Here is an 11,336-nt window from a genome sequence, read left to right as displayed (position 1 = left end):
CCAGTTTCGGCCATGGGAGGCGGTATGCGGGCAACATAACCACCAGCCAACCTGCAATACATGAATAACTTGCACGGCTTGTGGGCGTACTTGAACTTGATGTCAATCGTGTGGAAAGTACAGCCCACTACTTCATTTCAGTTCAGGAAAGAGAGCAGAAGGATGGCTGAAGCCCTTGGCAAGAGACATCCACCACCACCACCCGCTACAGGGAAACAACCGCGCTCGGAATCACAAATCAAATCCGATAAGAAAAGGAGCCGAAACAGAGTAAACATCGGCACTGCTTTCCATCGCTGAAGACAACTGATGGACTTGAAAGAAATGAGGTTCGACTCCGAACTTGCAACTTTTCTTTTGAATTGGTAAGTAAGATGCTGTTAGTATTTCGCTAGAAGTTTGTTTTATATGTTTGCGTATTTTTTCGGGAAGTTATAACATAGAAATGTATCGAAGGCTGTTCGATAAACGTGCTAATGTTAGCGATGGTTAACCGTAGCTGCGTTTGATAATTAGCTAGCTATAACTTACCCACAGATCCGATCCGGTTTTTCACCTGTTATCTACCAAAAGCCCGTCTCTACCAAGCTGATGCTAAAATGTAACATTACCTAAGAAGCTTGAAATGTCTTCGATGATAATGAACCCGAGAGAGAGAGAGAGCACCCCGGCCGCGCACGCACTCACTCACTATATTCAGAGCGGTCAAGTTTTTGCTAATGAAAATCAAACTTGATATATGCTGCTAAATTAGCATCAGGCGTATTTGGTACTAAAGGTAGGTGTTATGTTTTCTAAAAAAAAAAACATACAGAGAGTCCTATCAGCCCTATTGACCTCTTAACGTTGATAAAAAAAAACACTGATTGATCGATATTATGTATGAGGAATACATTTTGGTCATTTGTAGCCTACTGTATCTTTCAACAGTGTTCGTGTTTTTTTTACTAGAGTAGAGATGATCGGTTCACGTGCGCTAGGGATCTGCCGTGTAACATTTACAAGTGCCAAAATGGTATTGTTTGAATTGCGTCATAAAATTGACAGAATCTGATATTTTTTTATATCATAACTAACCTGCTCTGTCTTAGTCTGTTGGTCTCCGTGTCCTCTTTGTTTCGTGGGTTTTCTGTGCATGAGAAAATTGATGTGTGGCGTGAAAGCGTGTGAAAAGAGTCAATTGCGTGTGTCTCAAGGTGAATGCTTGAGAGTTGTCAGCTCTGGTTATGTTGGTGGGCGCTAGCTTGGTCAACATCAGCTGTCTGATGTTGACCAATGATGTTGACAGAATGCTGTCTGTCAAATTAATTTAATTTAAGTAATGTGTATATACAACTCAAAATGTAATATGAACAAAACGATTATGAACATATTCACTGGTAAAGGTGAAGGGGAGTAGCTTGAAGATGTCATGTTTCAAAATCACTTGACATCACCCAACGTTCCTTTGGAGGCAAAACGTCCTTTAGGCTTCGGCTATGGCTCTAGGGTTGTTGTGAAGGTAGAGGCGGAGCATAGAGACTATGCCGTTTCTCGTTTGTTACTCTAGAGTAGACCAATTCACTTTATTGAGGCATACTGCCCCCATCTGGTATGGAATGTGGAGTATGACTTGATTGTTTTGCCAGACATGACACATGGCACCTTTAATGCTCAGTTCAAAACATCTCAAAATTACATAGCTATCCACCTTTTTTTGCAACACAGAAGCTCTTTGCTCTCTTGTTGGCCACAGATCTGAAATGGTTAACAGTTTGGATTTTCAGGATGTGATGTGAATAACCCATTATAACTGCAATATTAAATGGGACCTATTTTGCCACTTTTTACAAGATGTTATAAAACACTCAGGTGTCCATAGAATTTGTCTGTGAAGTTTCACCTCAAAATACCCCACAGATCATTTATTACAGTGCCCTCTACTAATATTGGCACCCTTGGTAAACATGGGTAAAGGTGGCTGTGAAAATAAATCTGCATTGTTTATCTTTTTGATCTTTCATAAAAAAAAATGCACAAAATTCTAACCTTTCATTGACGTAAAACAGTTGAAAGTAGGGGGAAACTTACATTATGAAATAAATGTTTTTCCCCAATGCATGTTGGCCACAAGTATTGGCACCCCTAGAAATTCTTGTGTAAAATATCTCTGGAGCATATTCCCATTCATATTTAATTTTTTTAGCACACCAGGGTGACTAGGAGCATGTCCAGCCATGACTTCCTGTTCTACTGGATTATAAATATCAGAAGCACAAAGGTCAAATTCCCTTAATCCTCCATCAGAAGGAGTAAAACCAAAGAATATAGATCTGATGTGTGAAACAAGATTGTTGAACTTCACAAAATAAAAATGTTGCTGTAAGAAACTCAGCCTTATCTGAGTGAACTGCTATTCGAGGATAGCTGTTTCCAGCCCTCTAGTGTTATGGCCTCAGCTTACATCAGGCTTTGGTGGCTGACTTTGATGTTTATGTGTTCGCTCTTTAGCGAATCATTTACTGAGGGTCCAGATCTCCCTCTTGTGAGCTCCTGGTCAATAAAACAGTGCTTCGCTAGCCTACTGTGGGACTGACATGGATTGGGGACCTCCTTAGTATAACCATCTAAGGGTGGTCATATTCCAGCCACAGTTATGGCAGGATGGGCTTACCTGAAGACAGCTATCTGAGGCTAGCTGTCTTCTACTGCAGTTGTGGTGAGCCCTCTTATGGAGTGGTCCCCTTTACTAGAGCCTAGCTATCTGAGGATAGCTATGTGCTAGCTCAGTGATCGCTCCCCTGCTTAGGGTTTTAAAAAACGCTCTCTCGAGCCCTTACCTAGACAGTGCTATCTCCCCTCATGGGTCGTAAGTAGAGAGCCCACTCTTTGTGGTCTGGGTAGTTTCAGTTGGTCCCCCTTCCGGTAGCCCCTAGGTACATAGCTATCTGAGTATATCTATGTGCTAGCTCAGTGACTGCTCCCCTTCTTAGGGTCTTTAAGTAGTGTTCTCCTTGAGCCCTTGCCTAGACAGTGCTATCTCCCCTGCTAGGGTTGTAAGTAGATAGCCCACTCTCTGTGGTCTGGGCAGCTTTGCAGAATGGTCTTACCTGAATACAGCTATCTGAGGCTAGCTGTGTTCTTCTGCAGTTTCGGTGAGCCATCTTATGGTGTGGTCTCCTTTCCTAAAGCCTAGGTATCTGAGGATAGCTATGTGCTAGCTCAGCGAAACCCTGCTTAGGGTTTTAAGTAGTGGTCTCATGAGCCCTTACTTAGACAGTGCTATCTCCCCTGCTAGGGTTGTAAGTAGATGGTCCACTCTCTGTGGTCTGGGTAGCTCTGTAGGAAGGCTATCTTGGCTATGTTATTCTGGTCCACAAGCCTGAAGATAGCCTTTTGTTCTAGCTCAGCAGCTACTCTCTTTACCTGGTATTTAAGTAGCGATCTCTTGAGCTCCTCTAGAGGCTTTCTAGTTAGTCTCTTCAGTGGTCTTGTGTATCCAGGCTAGTTCTGCTCACATAGCATAGCTATCTGAGGATAGCTGTGCTCTTAAAGTTGGTGGGATGTTCCCCTTGATCTATTCAAGCTCCCCCGTTTCTGCCAAGTTGTGTGAGTGACCCATGGCATCAGTGGTATGTATGTCAGGCTTAGGTGTATGTATGTTGATTACTTGGTGCTCTCCCACCAGGTGGACAGGCATGCACCTCTGCACGGCATGGTTGGATTTCGTTCCCCATAGGGGGTGCAGTGTGGAGTTCCCTAGAAGGGGAACGTCTCAGGTTACTTATGTAACCATGGTTCCTCAAGAGGGAACGAGACGCTTTGCCCCCTTGCCATGCCTTGCCGTCTCCTTCAGACAGCAAAGTGGATAATGTATTCAGCAGGTGCCCTTTTATACTTATGGGCACCCTGCCTATGACGTCATGGGTCATGTGGGCCAATAGATTGCCATTGTTTCACATGTGCTTCAGACACCGGTCATGCAGGGTGCATTCCCCATAGTGCCCCCTAGGGGTGCAGCGTCTCGTTCCCTCTCGGGGAACCATGGTTACATCATAACACAAGATGTTTTCGTGCATGTCTCTTTAAATGCAAATGAGCTGCTACTCCCCGCCCCCTTTTCCAGTCACTCAAATACTCTGCCAAAACAAAACATTTGTTTGGTTTTGAGTATCATGTCTGTCACGGTAACGGTTACGTGACTTTGCTGGACATCATGGAAGTTTATTATTTGCATGTGTTTTAAAACCATGTAACTTCTGATATAGGGTTTTCTCAGTGCACACATCTGAAGCACGTGCACAGAAAGCTGGCTGTCAGACTGTCAGTACTAAACTGTTTTCTTTCATGTCTTATTGTGCTTAAACCTATTGAGCTTAAATACACACAAGGCTGTCAAAAAACACACCAATATCACATAACCACATCTGTTTTAAATTTCTGCCATGTTGCATGTGAGCTCTTGTGATGGGATGTACAAAAGGTCTTTTGTAGTTACAGCCACCTTCTACTATACATCTTCTGTCACAGTCTCTATCTGTTTAGTTTCTTTGCAGTTTGGTTTTCCTTGTTCCCGTTTTTTCTGTGCTCTTAGTCATCTTTAGTTTCCATAGATTCTGATTACTCATTAGTTCTCACCTGTTCTGATTCAGTTAATCATCTGTCTATTTAAACTCAGAGCTCTGTCAGTTTCTTTGTCCATATTGTATTTGAGTTGGAAGTGTATGATTGCCATTTCTGTCTCCTATTAATTCTTATTCTCCTAGTTTGTTTGTGATTGCTGATAATCAGACCACCTGACATCTCCTGTAGGGTAGCCATTTATTGGTCACAATGCCTGTGCCTTTCCTAACATGCCAAATCACTGTGGGCATCAGGTAATTTCTGAGCACCCTCTTACAATCTAAAGGATTGGTCTTCTTATAGTTTGGTTAATTTCCAGGATACCCAGGACCCCTGTCTTGCTTTTCTGCCATGATTGTTGACATGTAAAGCCTGTAAGGACGGACATTGTTTCTCATGGGCACATAAGTGATTTTCAACATTTACGGGGATTAGTCAGTTATTTCATTGGCATCCGAATCCAGAATGCTGGTGTTTTTCTCTCACCACCCCCGTAAAAATTCCTGGCCGAACTACCTACTGTTTTTTGTACGGGGATTATTTTTTTTTTTCACTGCGGAGCATATTTATTAATGTAATGATGGAAGTTATTTTTAATGGTAGTATTTCATAATGTTTTTTGAACACTGCGGGGGGTATTTTTTGATCAGAAAGGAAATAAAAGAGAAGCATGTAAACGTGAAATGGCTCATTATTATGGCAGCAACAGATATGCAATAAAAATGTAAAATATGTATATAGGCCTACAATTACATATATAAAAATATAAACCAAGCAGCTTTATGTTGTCCTTATGTAAATAACTTAATTTCTGCATATTTTTAATGACATCCATCCATGAGAGATAAAATGCAAAACAGAAAACAGTTTCAGTTGCGCCTATTTTCCTATTTTTAAACAGGAGATTTAAATAATCAAATAAAGAAATAAGATATTATAAAAAATGATTTTTTTTCTTATGATTGTCTGATGTAAATATATTAAATGTCAAATGCTTGGAAGAATGTGACCATGATCATGTGAGCAGTGTGTTCATTTTTATATGTGGCAAAAGACTAGGGCTGTACAATAAGAATGAGCATATAATTTACTTTTCCTAGCCCTTATATATGTATACAAGTTAATAATTTACTTTTATACATTTATTTTACCTTGACTATCAAGAGTGTACAATTTAGTAGAGATGCTATGACATGTCCCTACCAATAACGACTACCAAATTGTCCCTAGCAATAATTTTGATCAAATAATTAAAACCAGAGAAGTTAAAGAAATACGCGAGAAAACTGTGCACTTTCAAGGACACACATTTAATACACGTATGGAGTAATAACATATAAGAGCCAGAGTGTTTCAAACATATGAGCACAGATCAGCTGAATGATAAAGTTTACCATGTTTAACTTTATGTTATTAAAGTTAAAGGGGTTGGTTGCTTTGATGTCCCCACTAATGTCAAATCAAACATACACCCTTGTTTATCATTGTGAATGCTATTATAATTACTGTTAATGCTACTTTTAGTTAACTAATAACTTTTAGTTATTAACTATTGCTTATAATGAATGCCACTATAGCCTAATTTAATATATAATTTTATAGCTGCTTATTTTTTTTATTCTTGTTCTGTTCTGAATACCGTTAAATTTAAAGGACTTGTTGTCGAGTGAGAGGAATTATAGTGTTTATAATGTTTTGTTATATTTAATGATATTTAATATACGTATAAATTAATGTAAATGTTTGCAATAACAAGTTGAATGGGTGTTTTTGGAGTAAGATCAATTTCTCTTTCATGAGATTACTTCCTCTTTTTGGCCAGGTTTTTTTTTCTCTGTTTCGTAAACTCTAGGGCGAGGTTTCTAACCCTGGTATTTTTAGGGGCGTGATATTCAAATGACGATTGTTTTGTGCCGCCACTTTTATCAATGTACAATAGGATTGTGGGCATACAAATGTTTCATGAATCACACGTGAACTCTGTCGTTGATTGATGTGCATGGATCTGGGCTCGTTGTTACGTTACATCGATAAATGAGACCCAATGAAACTAAGTAGAATAAAACATAATCCTGACAGTGGGATGGATAAAAATGTTTTATTGTAGGCCTATATTATTTTATGTTCTTACATATCTTTTAAAAATTATTTATAATGTAAAACTATTTTAATACTGTATTTTTTATCATTCTTAATTCAAAATAAAATGTAAAATGTTAATGTGTTAATATCTATTTCTGATTATCACAGGTTGCATGAAAAGAAGATAAATTACCACATTACTTGAGTTCACATTACTTGACTGCAACATTAAGGATGTTACTTCGACAAAATGATCTTGTGTACAGAAGTTAAAATGTCATGCCCTCCACATGCTACGACATTCCAACAAATGATTATGTCGTGGTCACATATTTTCACCTTCTCACCAGTTAATGTGCTGTGGCCATAACAAAACTAAGTAGATCAAATATGTTTATGTTCACCATAATTTAAAGTCACTGATGCATTTATACAGCTTTGTAACTGTATTATCAATCACAATATATATTTATAAGGCAACAACATGGCTAAAAACAACAATACAAAATAATTCACTTACTTGACATTGAAATAAACCTGCATTCCTAATAAATAATTGTAACTATAATATAGTAACATTGCAGACTAATAAAATCTTGTTTTTTTTTTTTTTTTAGTGAGTTAGCCGGGCTGCAATCAGCCAAATCTGAAAGTAATATTTAGATATTGATTTTTATAGTGTGCTTAAATAAAAAAATAAAATAAATAAAACTTAGCTAGCTAGCAAACATGAGCAAACAACCAAGCCAATACTTATCAAACTTTCAATTAGCAAAATATCTAGCCTTGGCTAACAAAGCATAAACTTTCCTCTATTATTGGTGTTGTTGGACCTAAGGGTCATTTATTCTTCTACATGATGTTATCATCAGACCATCATATGAATGTTGACCCTATGTCGTCTGAAGACAGTGAGAGAATAAATCAATGATGACCTGTGGTCAACGTTCATATGATGGTCTGAAGAAAACATTTAAGAGAATAATCAATAAGGACTTGAGTTCAGCAGTCATATGATGGATTTTAGTGTGATGGTCTGAAGAAAACATTTAAGAGAATAATCAATAAGCATTAAAACACTGAACGTGTACTGAAAAAAAACATCAACAAACACAACCTGAAATTCGGCAAAGTGTCTATTATTACAGTGATCAGGCGAAACATTAACCCAGAATATTATTTACATAACTTTTACAAATTATATACACTTTATAATCAAACAAAATGGAGGTTACAAAAGAACAGGGAAAAGGGGAGAAGAACAAGACCGTGCCAAAACAAAGAAAAAAACAAAACATAATAGTACTACAAACAAAAACTTTCTAATTAACTCAACCGTCAATATAAAGAAAAATCTTCAGCAGCCCAAATAAACTACGTACCAGCCAATCAAGCGGCACGAGTCACTAAACTAGTGTTCTATACACAATTGACAACCTCAGTGTGGCACATGTATATCACGTGATATCTTACCTGTTCTTTTCCCTTTCCCCGTGGCACATGATTGGTTTGACAACCAGGTAACAGAAACGGTGAACACCTTAGAGAGAAGAAAGATCGAATGGGCCATTTAATCACTGAGTTATCAAAGAACACACTTTATCACAAGTAATTCCGAACAACAAGATAGTACAGGACAAACATAACCAAGCCCGCAAGTGCTGTCGCGACCGAATGAGTGCTCTAGCGAGCGAGAGAACTCCCGCTTCCCGCACAGGTGCAGCCTTTAATCATATGGCGCGTCCTCATTAGTGAAGCCGCGCGTTATCGTCACTTAACATTTTCCTTGATTGACAGAATTCGACAACTCCCGTTCCCGCGTCACCCTGCTGAAATAGAAAGTAAAGATGGAGAGAGAAAGAAGGGGAGGGAGAGAAACAACATCGTACCCAAAACACAATTATAACCTGGGACGTAAAATAATCAATAAGGACTTGAGTTCAGCAGTCATATGATGGTCTGATGACAATGTCATAGAAAAACATCAATAATGACAGCAAACTTTCAGTGTGTCACTATCACTCACAAGGCCTGTTCAAAATTCATTTTGAATATAAGAGAATAGCAGAGTCCAAAACAATTTTAGACCTATTTCAGAACTTCATTTTTTCTTAGAGATCTTAGAGAAGATTGTTCTAACTCAATTGCAATGCTTTTTGGATCAGAATGCTGTTTATGAGGTTTTTCAATCAGGTTTTAAGGCCTACCATAGTACAGAGTCTGCACTGTTAAGAGTACTAAATTATATATTATTATCAAGGGACTTAGGACACTGTGATTTGTATGCTTTTAGACCTAAATGCATCATTCAACACAACAGACCAGGGGATTCTTATCTCCCAACTTGAGGAGGTGGTTGGCATTCAGGGTTCTGCTCTCGATTGGTTTGGATCATTCTTATCAAATAGGAGTTTTTCTGTCAACATTGGTCAGTCTTTTTCATCCTCTGTACCACTGATATGCAGGGTTCCTCAAGGGTCTATTCTTGTCCCTATTTTATTCTCATTATATATTTTACCTTTATGGCCGATTTTTTGTTAATATGGAATTGCTTTCCATTTTTATGCTGATGACACACAAATTTATATGCCCTTTAAGAACAATGATGGAAATGCCCTTGATTCTTTATTAAATGTTTAATTGAGGTTAAGACCTGGTTGTCCTGTTTGTTGTCAATTTTTTTTATTATTATTTTAATGGGAGTAAAACAGGGCTTGTCTGGTTTGGGGATCCTTCACTTCTTGATCTGTTAAATTTAGTTGATCTGAAATTTGATAAAAAGGTTAACTCAATTGTTAAATCAAGTTTCTTTCACTTACGTCTGTTGGCAAAGGTTAAGTCGTTTCTATCTTTCAGTGATCTTGAGAAGGCAATTCATGCGTTTATCATGGTGAGACAATACTTTTGCAAATTATTGCAATTCTTTGTATGTGGGTGTCTGCCAAACTGCTTTAAACAGATTACAATTAGTTGTAGAATGTGGCTGCGAGGCTCTTGTCAGGGACTCGTAAGCGGGAGAATATGTCTCCTATACTGTCTTCACTGGGCTGGTTGCCAGTCAAGTTTAGGATTGATTTATTAGTTTTTGTTTATAAGTCTCTAAATGGGTTGGCACCATCTTATTTGTCAGATCTTTTACAGGTGTATAAGCCCTTTAGGTCTTTAAGATCTTCTGATCAATCTGCTTTAATTGCACAGATTTTTAGTTATAACAATTTTAATGATCGGGCCTTTGCAGTTGCCTCTCCAAAGCGTTGGAATAGGCTTCCGCTTCATATTAGACATGCTCCAACTCTAAATGTTTTTAAGAATCACCCGAAGTCTCATCTTCTTTCTTTAGCACCCTTACGAAAAAGAAGTTTATTCAAGTGTGCTATTAGTATACTTATTTTAAACTAAAAAATAGGAAAGTATACTTTTAGTTTACTTTTTATGTACTTCTCAGAACTGGGCTTTATGTACTTCTAAGATATATACTTATAATGACAATTAAGTATACTTGACTTATACTTACAAAAACTCAAAATATACTTGAAATTTACTTAAGTATACTTAATAAAATAAACTTGAAGTATACTACTTTTTGGTAAGGGCATTTGAGCCAACAGAGTGTTGAAGTATTGTTTTTGTTCTGTTTTAGTTGTCCTGTGTTGTGGTGTGGATATGTTTAAACTGTGTTGATTTTGTACAGCACTTTGGTCAATGCTCTGTTGTATTAAACCTCCTTGCGACAGCATATATGGAAGTGCCATCCTGGCCATGACTGTGCAACCTGAAATGTCTTATGCTACCCAACAAAACACAATGCTAGAGACAAATCAGTCAAAAGAGACAATGAGAGAGCGATTGTCTGTGGCCACAACCTGCAAAACCATTCTAGTTTTTGGGGGTTGTCTTGTTGTTGTCTCTCCAGTGCTTCTATTGTCTCTTTAGACAAATTGATTGGTAATCACTTAAGAATTTTAACTGGAAAGAGTGGTTTCCCTAAGGTTTAAGAGACTTGGTGTGAGGATCAAGTTTTCCATTTATTTGAGCAGTCTGTAATCATCAAATAAATAATCTCAATATATACTCATACACAATGGTTTGTCAGTTTCTGAAAGGCATCATAACAGGGAAGTAAGTAGGGTTGGGTATTGTTCGAATTTTATCAATTCCGATTCCGTTTCTGCTTATTGATTCTGATTCTTTTCGATTCCCAGTTTCGATTCCAATGTGATTAAATTATGATATCAAACATTTATCCTGTGTCTCTTTTTTTGAAAACCATTTATTGGAGCTGAATAGCATAAACAAAAATCAGCAGGCTACATAAAAACTATAAGAGCTGCTTGTGTGCAAAATAGAACTGCTTGATTCTTGATAAACTGAGTTCCCCTCCCCAATGAAAGTTGTGGTTCTCTTATGATTCTGAAGAAAAAACATTAAATAACTAAACAAAATCACGTCATTTTTGAATGAATGATTCAATGACTCACTCAAGATGTCCTCGTTTCATTACTGGATGAATCAGCATTCTTGAACAAATATCATGTATGATTCAGAGACAAATACATTTTAACAGCCCCTTTTTTGCCACCTACTGGCATAATGATGTAATCGATAAATCTTCATTTGAAGTATCAATTAGCTTTCAAAATGTGATTTACTCT

Source organism: Cyprinus carpio, unplaced genomic scaffold (genome assembly GCF_018340385.1).
Source record: "Cyprinus carpio isolate SPL01 unplaced genomic scaffold, ASM1834038v1 S000006590, whole genome shotgun sequence".
Taxonomy (NCBI): domain Eukaryota; kingdom Metazoa; phylum Chordata; class Actinopteri; order Cypriniformes; family Cyprinidae; genus Cyprinus; species Cyprinus carpio.
This window is presented reverse-complemented; position numbering follows the sequence as displayed.